The sequence below is a fragment of the Maylandia zebra genome, linkage group LG23, assembly GCF_041146795.1.
Source record: "Maylandia zebra isolate NMK-2024a linkage group LG23, Mzebra_GT3a, whole genome shotgun sequence".
NCBI classification, from domain to species: Eukaryota; Metazoa; Chordata; class Actinopteri; order Cichliformes; family Cichlidae; genus Maylandia; species Maylandia zebra.
In genome coordinates, this window is record NC_135188.1 from 49,848,763 (window position 1) to 49,861,915 (window position 13,153).

The window sequence follows — 13,153 nt, forward strand, 5'->3', positions numbered from 1 at the left end:
TGAGTTTAAGAAGTCTCTTTTCATCCAGTGTATTCTGACCGGTAGGAAACTGCACAGGAAATGCCATGGCTTCCAAATGAGGAGTTCTGAAGAAGCTAACAGGATTGTTTCTTTCTGCAGGAGCCACACAATATGTGTTATCAGTGAAACAGAGAATCTCTTCTGAAATGTCAACAGGCTGCAGACAACTTTCTAGAGCAAAACCTCCATTGTTCAAATCACTTTCTGGTTCATCTGGATTTTGTTCCTCTGGTTGTTCATCACAGGATTGCATATTAATAGCTTGGTCACTTTCAGACTCACTTTCGCACAAAAGGGCATCTTTTTCATAGTTGTCAATTTCCATTAAATCTGCTTCATCATAATCATCACTTCCCATGCTGGCTTCATCACTGCTGTCATCATCAGGTAACGTTGGATCACAAAGCAATGCATCATCTCTGATAATAATATCTGTGTACTGTGGATGAATTTGTTTGAGTTTACGCAGGGCTTGAATGAGTTTAGACCAGGTGACAGTCTGGAACAGCTGATGGCCTTTGTAGCACAGTCGTCTTTTCAGCTTTATCCTCATGATCTGTGATTGGCTTCTGATCCTCGGTAAACTGTCAACTGTTTGTTGGACTTCAGATGGTACACACACCACATTACCACGTATGAGTCTCTGTCTGCCCTTTGGAAGAGGAATAATCTTAGCAAATGGTATGCATTTGGCAATCAGATGTCTCTCCAGAATGTTGAGATCGCACAGTTCAGCTGGAATATCCTGCAGTTCTAAACCGTTGACAGCAGCAAGTCTTGGCATGCGTCCACTTTTGAGGGAACTGTGACACGTGTGACAGATATACTCCTTTTTTCTCTCAACAGGAAAGCTGCAGTGATCATGACATGCTTCATCACACACATGAACAAATTTACCAGTTAGACACTGCTGAGCTACAATTTGGTGTTTTGAGTAATTTTCTCTTTTGCAGATTTTCACCTGATTAGGAAAAGAAGCTTTTAGACAAACAGTACAAACATAAGATGGTGCTGACTTAATGTTGGATCTGAAACGAGATATGGCCTCATTCATTAAAGTGTTCTCTGGATGACACTGTAAACTGTCAGCTGGTCGATGCATCTGACGATATTTTCTTTTTATTTTCATTGCACATCTGATATTATGCATCTGTCTAAAAGAAATACTGTTCCAATATTTTACTCTCATTCGTTCTCTCATATTGTCCTTGTGTTGCTGCTGAAATTGTCTCTCTTCTCCATAACGTTTAGTGATGTAACATTTTTTTTTCTGTCTAAATTCTACACTTTCTTTATATAGGTTAGAAACATATGACCTCATGTAAGCTTTATGTTTCTCTCTGAATCCAGCACAAGTTCTGTAATTTCTTCTTATACGTTCCTTCTGCTGTTCTTTGAATATAGGAGATTGTCTATAAGATTCTTTATATGTTTTTCTCATACGTTCCTTCTGCTTTTCTCGAAAAATGGGAGATTCTCTATATGTTCTTGTTATACGTTCCTTCTGCTTTTCTCGAAAAATGGGAGACTCTCTATATGTTCTTGTTATACGTTCCTTCTGCTTTTCTCGAAAAATGGGAGATTCTCTATATGTTCTTGTTATACGTTCCTTCTGCTTTTCTCGAAAAATGGGAGATTCTCTATATGTTCTTGTTATACGTTCCTTCTGCTTTTCTCTGAATAAAGAATCTTCTTTATACATCCTTATGACACGTTCTCTTTTTCTCTCTCTAATTTTAGCACTATCTCTATAGATTTTTCTAAAATGTTCTCTCTGTTTCTCTCTATATGTAGCATTGAGTTTACACAGATTATTTTTGTACACACTCTTCTTCTGTCTGTGATCAGGATCATGAGACTTTCTGCTAGAATCTTTTTTCTTTGCCTTAAAGCTTTCATCAAAAGCGTACATCTGTCTTTCTTTCTTTTTCTGATTTTCCCTTCTCTGTGGTAGTTTTTCTTGGACCAACAGTCGTCTCCTAATCTTTCTCCTTTGCTGTTTATTATGCTTCAACAGTTTATGTGAGAGTTCATCTGTTGTCATAGTTAAACAGGAGGCAGTGTTTAAATCATTCAGAGGAACAGAATCTTTTGTTACCTGAGTGTCTCTTACAGAAGATGCAGAGGTTTCTATTTCTAAATAATCAGAATTGTTCAGCTCAGCAGCTGGCTCATTTGAATAATCCACTCTGGATGACATCACTTCAGTAGCTAAAGTGTCGGCCACAGTTTTCTGTGTTTTCTCAGTGGATTTGGGGGTTTCAAATTTAGGTTCATTTAAAGCTGGTGCTGGAACAGTTGTAGCTGTTTGTCTGTTTTCATCAGCATTTCTTTGGTCAGCAACGTTTTCACTGTGGAACTCAACAGGCTGTAGCTCATAAGTGCAGGTTGGTGCGATGCTACACATTCGGTACAAACGTTTGATCCTGTCAATCATGTCGTTAAGACGTGTGAATTTTAACATAACTGCAGTTCCACCACTTACACTTAGCGACAATGGCATTCCTGTAGACTTACGTGGGTGAGGATCAAAATATGCGTATTCACCTGAAGTCAGCCTGGAAACTGCAATGGCGGTTCCTCCCATGACTAGCAAAGCATAGCAAATGTCTGAAGCCAAACACTGTAGTCCCTGTTCAAGGCTCGGAAGATGATCTGTACCGTCAAATGTGCCATAAAGAGCAAACTGAGACATGTCGACTTGATACTCGTGTCTGCGGCTGATGATCACAGTGGGAAGTTCATCACAGGCTAGAAACACGCTGTTCACAAACCTCTTTCTGGCATCTGAATACACGGCATGGCCTTTGTCCAACACACGGTTAAGATCTGCTCTGGTAATGAATTCATCCTCGTGTAAGAATGACAGGAAAACCAAACTGTTCGCCATGCATTGCTGATTCCGGTACTTTCCATACTTAGCATTGGCCTGGCTTCGGGATGCACAGATGCTACTCACTCGTGGACGACTTTCACTGTTTGTAACCTGTACATGAGACGGTCCTGGAGCTTCTCCATCATGCTGCGTTTTGCACAGTTAGCTGGGGTTCAGTCTGGATTACCTGCTGTACTTTAGCATTTGGCACCGATGATGAGCAAACACCTCTCTTTACCACATCTGCATAAGACACTGCGGCTGTCTGAACGCTGAGCTGCACTTCTGGACTGGGAATACTTGTAACAGACACCTTTACCTGCTCACCGGTCTGAGAAAGATTTACCTGTTCCTTCTGCTTTTGCCATCTAAGCTTCTGGGACTGTGACCTTTGACCTTTCCTTGGCATTTTGTGCAAGTACAAACTGGACCTTATATGTATTTATACACAAATGTATACAAAAATCAACCTGTAAACACTGAAAAACTCCTCAAGTTTCTATTAAATGGATAAATGTAAAACTATACAAATGGTAAAGTGTTCTTATAACTGTTTAATTGATGTAAAAGGCTGACTTAAATACAAACTCAATATAAAAGTTATTGAAAGATCTTTAAAAAGTTTTATTGTAGCTTTTTCAAAAACTGTATATTATACTTTTTTTTTTTTAACCAGACTGGTTAATAAATAGGTCTATACTTCTGTGAAGTAATATGCAGAATAAATCTCAACAATCAATCAACAGGCTATAATAAAACTCTTAGTTTTAAAGTAGACTTTGTGTAAATCTTTCAGATATCTAAAATCTAAAGCAAATATAAGGAGCTGTGGTGGTGATCAGATGACAGGCGATGAGGATTCTTCAGCTGGATGTTCTGCAGCAGTCAGGAAACAGGAAGTCTGGGTTCTCAGGGCAGCCTCTAGATGACAATTGTAACTGAATACTTACACTGAGTGACAAAAAAAGGGTTTGTCCTTAAATAATAATAGTTTAAACTTGTAGTCAAATGTTATAGCCAGTGAAACAGACTTGAAAAATGTATTTGAATCTAATTTAATATTTATCTAAATAGAGCAGTCTGAATGTATATATTACAAAATAACCAGATTGTCTTATTACAAATAAACCTTTAAGAGGTGTATATTTTATATAATTTCTCAAAGTAATTGCACCTGTAAGCCAAACAGCCAATCAATGTTTATTCCAAAGTGTAATGCAAAATTAAAATGACAAATTTAGGGCTGTGTAAATAGTTTCTACAGTGACTTCTACTGTACTGTATATTCAACTTCTTACTTGTAATTTCCAGTAAAATGAGTGGATATGAGAGAGTTTAACGACAGGAAAGAAGGAGCAGTGAGAGCAGAGATCTCTCAGATTTCTGAAAACAGATCGTCGAAGTTGCGGTAACTTCAATTTCCAAAAACTTGGTTTGTTGTCAACCTTGGTTTGTTGTCAAACTTGGTTTCTTGTCAAACTAGGGCTTATGCTTGTCAAAATTAGATAGAGTACATGGCGGAGAAATGATAGAAGATAGAATCCCTTGTCAAAAAAGATGGAGCAGGGAGAGGGAGAGTGATAGGACAGACTGAATTTGCTTGTTAATGGCTTGTTAATGATAGAGGGAGAGGGTTTTCTGCAGCAGGTCACCTGTAAGACAGAAAGAAAGTGGAATTAGACACACTTCCAATAAACCTGGCTTTACCCTATTTTTCAGACTATAAGGCACATTTAAAAGCCTTTAATTTTCTCAAAAATAGACAGTGCACCTTATGTATGGTTGTGCTTACTGATTTCAAACCAATTCTATGTGGTACACGGCACTCTGTCAAATGTTTTAGTATGACTTTGGTAAGCTACAAAGCAGCACCACTTGATGTATCGTCGGAGCATGGCTACCATAGTCAGCACCCTCGTAGAGTAATTCGTACTGTGCTTCAACATAATATGGTGTGTGTGTATAAGGGCCTGGCACCTGTTGAGAGCCATGCTTATGTAGCAGATTTCAAACTGATCAATCCACATTCATCAGTCCATAAATCCTGAAAAGTAAGTGTATTGTTCTGTATTTTATGTCTTACAACTGAACAATTTTGAGAGTTATTGTAAATGAGTTGAATAAAGTTTGACTTATCTGTTTTGTTTGGCTTAATGTGCCTTAGAATTTAGTGCGCCTTACAGTCCGAAAAATACAGAACATATATATCATTACACACTGAAGAGTTGTACAGTACATTATTAGATTCAACTGAATAAAAATGTTTATCATATGGTGGTGGAACATTTCTAAGGACATTTTCGCATTCTATTAACACAATAAAAACAAACAGAGTCTGTAAACCAAGATATGGTGCTATAGTAACTTACTATAAACATTATATGGTCAAGCTAAACCCACACAATGAAGTCAGAGCAGACAGTTTCAGACCACCTGCTTTAAACACTTCACATGCACTCAACTCACATGATCCTAAATGCCCAAAGGTCTCAAATTCCCGTTTCTGTGTGTACTTACCTGGTACAACAGTATATCATAATGTCTGGGGAGCAGTTAACATAAAAGTAAAAAATAATTTACTCAGTATGACTTTTGGCAAAATGAAAAATTTGGAGACAGATGACTCCTAAACAGCAGTTTCTACATTTTTCAGTCAAATTTGGGGCATGTTTAATACACACTCCACTAAATCTACAATAAACTTAGCATGGCCGATATTAGGGCCTAATTAAAAATGTACTATGATGATAAGAGAGATCTGTAAGTCTGGAAATGTTTACATAGACTTTTCTATGATCTGATTATTCCCAAGAGCTGTGCTGACTCACTGCACTAAACTGAATCTCCTATAATGAGAAACATTTCCCAGAACTGCACCTCAGACAAACCTTTACTTACCAGACTGAGACGATCAGATCAGCAGTCTAGAGAAAGGAAACAATTCATCAGATCACTGTTTGATGATTCAGACTGTTGAGCCTCTTCACACACAATCCAATTTACTGTGACATAAATTAACTAGTAAATTTATTTAAGGCTTTATGAGCTTACTGTAGTCTAAAGAGGAGATAAATGAACTGCAGCGTCTCACATGGCTATAGCAAGTGTAATAAAAGCATTCTTTACTACAGAAATACAAAGAATAGCCACCAATATTTGTTGGCACAAGTGCAGGATATACCAAATATTTCCTACACAGAAGCTTTGTGGCTCCAACATTTTCTACAACAGGTCAGTACTAGTAAAGTGTGAAAACCAAAACTTTTAAAAATGTTAGATACAAAGTAATTATATAAATCAGAAGCAACAGAAAACCTCATGTCTGATATGAATATGTAAATCTTAAAATAAATATTGACATGTTACAATAGCAGAGGTGCACCATGTTTTGTAATTAAAATTAAATGTCTTAAATTTTTACACTAAAAAGTCCTCTCATTGTACCCGTTGCTAGGAATATTTATGTATTTTGCAGTGTACCTTTTTGGCAACTTTTCTATTTAATTTTAAAACACATTATATTCACCAAATAAGTGATAAACTAATTAGACACACTGGCTGTAATGTACCTAACAATGTCCACTCACACCTCTGGTTCTCTTAGTTTTTCATTATGACTTTGTGTTTTTGCCAATCAGTAAATGGAAACATATCACAAAAAGTCAGACTACTGTATGTAAGTTGCCAAATGTGCTACGCAATGCCAGGTTCATACTGCTTCAGTTACAATCACTGTTTACTTACCAGCAAAGGCAAAACCAAAGATCTCTTTCACTCTGTGTAACAAAAGACAAAGCACAAAAACACAGAATAAGACAACTCAAATCAGCATCACAGTCAATACTGCATCACTCTGTGTAGTCCAAAAGATTCAGTACACTTCTTTGTTTACCACAGCAACAAACAACTCACCTCTTTTTTCTACACCTTATTAAAGATTACGTCTTCATTAAGGTAAAATGTGGTTTCATCCATTTGTAATAAGCCACACACGTTTCTCAGTTATGTGATAGCTCTATTAGTTTGGTGCTATTAGATAACACAGTAGATTTAATAAGCAATGATTTACTACACCTAGCTCTGCACACTTTATCAAATTCTGACATCACAATTTCAAAGCATGAACAATCATAAATGAAAGCTTGGATGATATTTTTGTAGGCTTCAACATTTGAGTTCGTCTGCATTCAAATTCTGCTTCCTAAAAATATTATCACCTGCACACAGTATCATTTAATATGCTGTTGTTTTAAATATCTACATATCATATTTATATTAATGGTGCACTGCTGCATTTTATTTATTTGAAGGTGGACGTTTTTTATATTTCGTTAGTTTTTCACAAAGTGAGAAGTTAAACAGAACTGCAGGTGAAGGTTTTATTTAAAAAAAAAACAACCTGCACAAACAAGTGTTTGTTAAACAGTTCTTAAAATTTAACTAAAAAACTAAAATTACCTAATTAAAAAAAACTTCTTGTTAAGAGATGTTATTATTCTTATATTATGTGTTTCATCCTCACTCTCTCTCTCCCTTCTGTTAATTAACCCACAGCACAAAAACACACCGGTACAGGCACGTGACTCTTCTTCTCCCGGCTTTCAGTCAGAAGCTGTGTCCCAAAATGTCGGCTGCATCCTCCGGAGGCCGCATTTGAAGGCCGATTATGTCACAGCCAGTCGATGAAGGCTGTCTCAAATGCGGCCGACAAATGAGTCCTTCATTTCATAAACTTTTAACATATTTTTAGGCGAGAAAGTAGCGGTGTAAATTGCAAATATCTGCTTGGTTTATCAAGACATCGCATATTTGCAAAAGTGTGCCGACGTTTTCAGAGACGTCTGTCACCCACCGGCTCGATGGCAAGCCGGGAGGGGGGTTCAGACCCCCGCTCTTTCGCTACTCAGGTTAAACATGATATACAAGTCACTCTGATAACTTAAAAATGTAATTGTTTGCCTTTTTCTGTGTTTTATTTGTTCTGGAGTAAATCGGTTTGGCTGAGATCAAAGTTATTAGATTATTAGATTAAATAAAGCTTTATTAATCCATCCGGTGGGTTCCTCCGGGATTTTCACATAGCTCAATAAACGTTAAACGGTCGAGAATTTACGCCAGTGTCCTGTTATATTTTAAATAGCAAGGAGCAGACGGCCGAGTTTATTAAACTCCAGCGAGACAGCGGTGACGCAAATCTGAAGGCTAGACCGTCCAGTTTCACAGCCTTCTCGGTCCACGTAGACCGCGAAGGCCGGGTCCTCCGAAAGATGCAGCCGACGTTTTGGGACACAGCTAATGGCGGTAAAATGGCTCCTTTGAAGTTGCCGACCCTGCTGCTTCAGCAGCTAATCAGTGGTTCTAAAATGACGGCTCATTACCTTACAACCGAAAGAATGAGGCCGTTTTAACTGACTGATTTGTGAAGAGAACTAACTTCAGCTTCCCTAACAGACTCAGAAACACTAACACACCGAATGAACCAAATACAACACAATAACTGTAATAAACAATCAAATGAACCATATTAATTTCACACTGGGCCTATAGCAGCTAGGCTAGGCGTTAGCACTTAGGGCTAGCATACCAAACACTCCTTTTAAATAGTAAAATTACAACGTTTCACTAAAAAAGCAGCCATTGTGTTACTTTAACATGACTTATACTTCGACTGGCTTCATAAGTCACTAACAACAACTGGGTAAATCCCTCATACAGCTTATAGACATTTCATTTCAGAAAAGAGAGACAGAGAAGCAGCGCTTACCGGTGGGGATCGAGCTGAGAGTGGACGGAGATTCAGGAGTCAGGCAGAGACGTTAAAAAAAGAGGCATTCACGGGTAGTGGGAAACTCCGCAATTACACAAAATTGGCATGGAAAACGTGAAAAATATATGTAAATTTAAATATTATTATACTAGATTTTTTTGCAACAAAAAGCAACTAGCAGAAATTTAATTCTATAAGTTTAATAAATGTTTAAAACAGGATTCTTTGAATTTGAAATAATGGTTAAAAGACATAAATAAACACAAGGTCATTATGTTAAAATGTACTTTATTATGATAGATTTATTTAACTGACTGCAGTAATAAGAACAGTCTTCTGCTGAACACCAACACCAAGGAGCTGGTGTTGGTGATCGCCTAAGCATCCTCACAGTAGGAGCTGCAGAGGTTCATCTCACTCCACTGCAGGACTCAAGAGGTTCAGGAGGTCCCTTAACCCCACTGCTATGAGACTTTTTAACAGGGACTCCTGATATGTTCATTGCACATTTGTTTCTTTTATTCTACTACATATTGGTTGTAATCATGAATTCTGAATTGCTTTAAAGCTGAAGCTGTCTGCTAAAACTAGCTGAAAAAGCTGAAAAGTTGCAGAAATTGTAAAAACTTTGCAGAAGCAAAGGAACTTTGCTAAAATGTAATAACTTCGCAGAACTGCAATATCTTAGAGGAAACATAATACTTGGCAGAAATACAATAGCAGAACTTAGCAGAAATATTGTAACTTACCAGAAACATGATAACTTCTCAAAAATACAAGAATTTAGGAGAAATAGTATAAGATAACAGAAAGAATATATTTCGCCAAAAATACTTAAACATTACAGAAACACTATGATTTAGAAAAATAATACAACAGAGCAGAAATATTGTGATTTACCAGAGATACTGTGATGAACTATGAATATTGTAATTTTAAATTAAGACTATGTTTTAGCACAAATATTATAATTTGGCAGAAATACTATAATTTGGCAGAAATACTATGTTTCAGCACAAATACTCTGGTTTAGCACAAATATTATAACATAGCAGAAATACAATTATATAGCAGAAATGCTATATTTAGAAAGAAAAATATAATATAGTAGAAATAGTATGATTTAGCAGAAATACTGTATTTAGCACAAGTACCAAAAAGTAGCAGAAATACTATGATTTAGCAGAAATACTATGATTGAGCAGAAGTACTAAGATGTAGTAAAAGTACTTTGATTTAACAGAAATACAATTATGGAGGAGTAATACTTTAAAATGGGAGAAATAGCCTAAAGGGAAGAGTATTTGTGCCATGGAGTGTTAACAAGAATGTGAGGTCCATATTAGAAAAGCTGGTAAAATCATAAAAGTTTGCAGAATTGTAATAAATGATGAATATGAATTACCGGTCTGTGACAGTGTATTAATTTGTAGGAAAAAAAAAACATGTTGACCAAGGTGGAATCGAACCCACGACCTTTGGTTTGCAGACCCGTGTCATTACCAACTGCGCCACTTGGAAAGAGAGGAGCCCCTTTGAAAAACAGGGTGATGAGGAGTCAGAATTAGATCGCGGTGAGAGGCGAAAACCCCATTTTTTGCAGTTACAAAACGTTGTGTAACTCAAACACTAGGTGGACTAGAAGCATAATTCTTCTACTGGCTGAATCAGTGGACTTTGGTGTACTTTGACTGCGATTTTCATTGCTCTTTGTACAACCGTCACTGAGATATGACGAGAGAGGAAACGGAAGACCTCAGATATGATTGGCTGACTGGGAAGCCGTGCAGGCCCTGATATGTGATATGTGTCTGAGTCCGCACAGAGGATTGGCTGCCTGGCAGAAATATATAGAAATAGTATGATTAAGCATAAATACTACATTTAGCAGAAATACTATATTAAGCACAAATCCTATAAAAAGCAGAAATAGTATATTAAGCACAAATCCTATTAAAAGCAGAAATAGTATGATTTAGCACAATAGTAATAAGTTAAACAGAAAAATCGGAAAAGCAAAATGGACAGCTGAAAAAATGCTGAACATGCTGAGGGTCCCTCAAATATACTTGTTAAATGAAAAAAATCAGCAAAAAAAAGTATATAACAGCCACACAATCAGAAATATGTACACATAAGGAAACACACATGCACAGAGAGAGACACACACAAGATCCAATTCAGTCAACCAGTCTAAATATATTGAATTTGAAGCTTAGAATGAGGTCATCCCATTGAAAGCCTTTCTCTCTCTCTCTCTCTCTGTCACACACACACACACACACACACACACACACACACACACACACACACACACACACACACACACACACAGGGAGAGAGAAGTAAGTTTCTAGGTCAGCCTGGGAGCTGCTGAATTTGAATCCACCAATCAGAGAGCCTGTGCACTTTTTCCCGCCAAAACAGGTGCTTCTGTTTACACACGCAGCACAGAGACACACAGGATTTTTGCAGTCTATTTCTCATAGTGACGACTCCCCTCAAACAAATGACCATAATTTCCTAACCGTAGGGGCTAGAAGGGTCATTCTTACACCGTTTTGTTCAGAAGAGATGGGGGAATCTTCAAGTGTTGACAATTTATCATTAAAATATGAATTTTTAGAGATATATGACATGGATGACTTGTTGACTTAGAAGCCAAGAATTCCCCAATATGCAAATTTGAATGCCTGGAGCCCACATACATGATTGGCTGGCTGGGAAGCTGTGCAGGCCCTGATTTGTGGATTTGAATTCCTCAGCCCTCAGATATGATTGGCTGGCTTAGAAGCCACGAAGGCCCCAATATGCAAATTTGAATGCCTCAGGACACATATATGATTGGCTGGGAAACCGTGCAGGCCCTGATTTGAAAATTTGAATGTCTAAGTCCTCACAGAGGATTGGCTGCCTGGGGACCTGGCAGAAATATATAGAAATACTATGATTAAGCATAAATACTACATTTAGTAAAAATACTATGTTTTAGCACAAATACTATAAAAAGCAGAAATACTATAATTTAGCAGAAATACTATATTAAGCACAAATCCTATAAAAAGCAGAAATACTATATTAGGCACAAATCCTATAAAAAGCAGAAATAGTATGATTAAGCATAAATACTACATTTAGTAGAAATATTATGTTTTAGTACAAATCCTATAAAAAGCAGAAATACTGTACTGTGATTTAGTAGAAAAACTATAATTAATCAGAAATACTATATTTTGCACAAATCTTATAAAATAGCAGAAATACTATGATTTAGCAGAATAGTAATAACTTACAAAATTACAAATATGGAGGCATATTGAAACAAATGCACAGAGGGACACACAAACACAGGCTCTAATTCAGTCAACCAGTCTAACTATATTCAATTTAAATCCTACAATGACATGCTGCCAAATAAGGGCAGGGTCCTCTCTCTCCCACTAAACACACACACACACACACACACACACACACACACACACACACACACAGAGGGAGAGAGCTGCCGAATTTAAATCCACCAATCAGAGTGGCTGTTTACGTTTTCCCGCCAAAACAGGTGCATCTTTTTACACACGCAGCAGCACAGAGAGGCACAGGATTATTGCAGCCTATTTCTCATAGTGAGGACTCCCCTCAAACAAATGACCATAATTTCCTAACCGTAGGGGCTAGAGCGGTCATTCTTACACCGTTTTGTTCAGAAGAGATGGGGGAATCTTCCAGTGTTAACAATTTATCATTAAAATGTGAATTTTTAGAGATATATGACATGGATGACTTGTTGACTTAGAAGCCACGAATTCCCCAATATGCAAATATGAATGCCTGAGACCACATATATGATTGGCTGGCTGGGAAGCCGTGCAGGCCCTGATTTGTGGATTTGAATTCCTCTGCCCTCAGATATGATTGGCTGGCTTAGAAGCCATGAAGGCCCCAATATGCAAATTTGAATGCCTCAGGACACATATATGATTGGCTGGGAAGCCGTGCAGGCCCTGATTTGAAAATTTGAATTTCTCAGTCCTCACAGAGGATTGGCTGCCTGGGGACCTGGCAGAAATATATAGAAATACTATGATTAAGCATAAATACTACATTTAGTAGAAATACTATGTTTTAGCACAAATACTATAAAAAGCAGAAATACTATAATTTAGCAGAAATACTATATTAAGCACAAATCCTATAAAAAGCAGAAATAGGATGATTAAGCATAAACACTACATTTAGTAGAAATACTATGTTTGAGCAAAAATCCTATAAAAAGCAGAAATACTATATTAGGCACAAATCCCATAAAAAGCAGAAATAGTATGATTAAGCATAAATACTACATTTAGTAGAAATACTATGTTTTAGCACAAATAGTATAAAAAGCAGAAATATTGTAATTTAGCAGAAATACTATATTAGGCACAAATCTTATAAAATAGCAGAAATAGTATTATTTAGCACAATAGTAATAAGTTAAACAGAAAAATTGG

At 37.0% G+C, this 13,153-nt stretch overlaps 1 long non-coding RNA gene across 1 annotated transcript; it reads right to left on the reverse strand.

The window, feature by feature from the left end:
- Positions 1-4,083: 4,083 nt before the first annotated feature.
- LOC112430433 (uncharacterized) lies at positions 4,084-7,099 on the reverse strand. Its single transcript, XR_003022049.2, has 3 exons — positions 6,641-7,099; positions 5,795-5,820; positions 4,084-4,548 (listed from the first exon to the last, which is right to left on the reverse strand). It is a non-coding gene; the product is annotated as an uncharacterized LOC112430433 (long non-coding RNA).
- Positions 7,100-13,153: the final 6,054 nt, after the last annotated feature.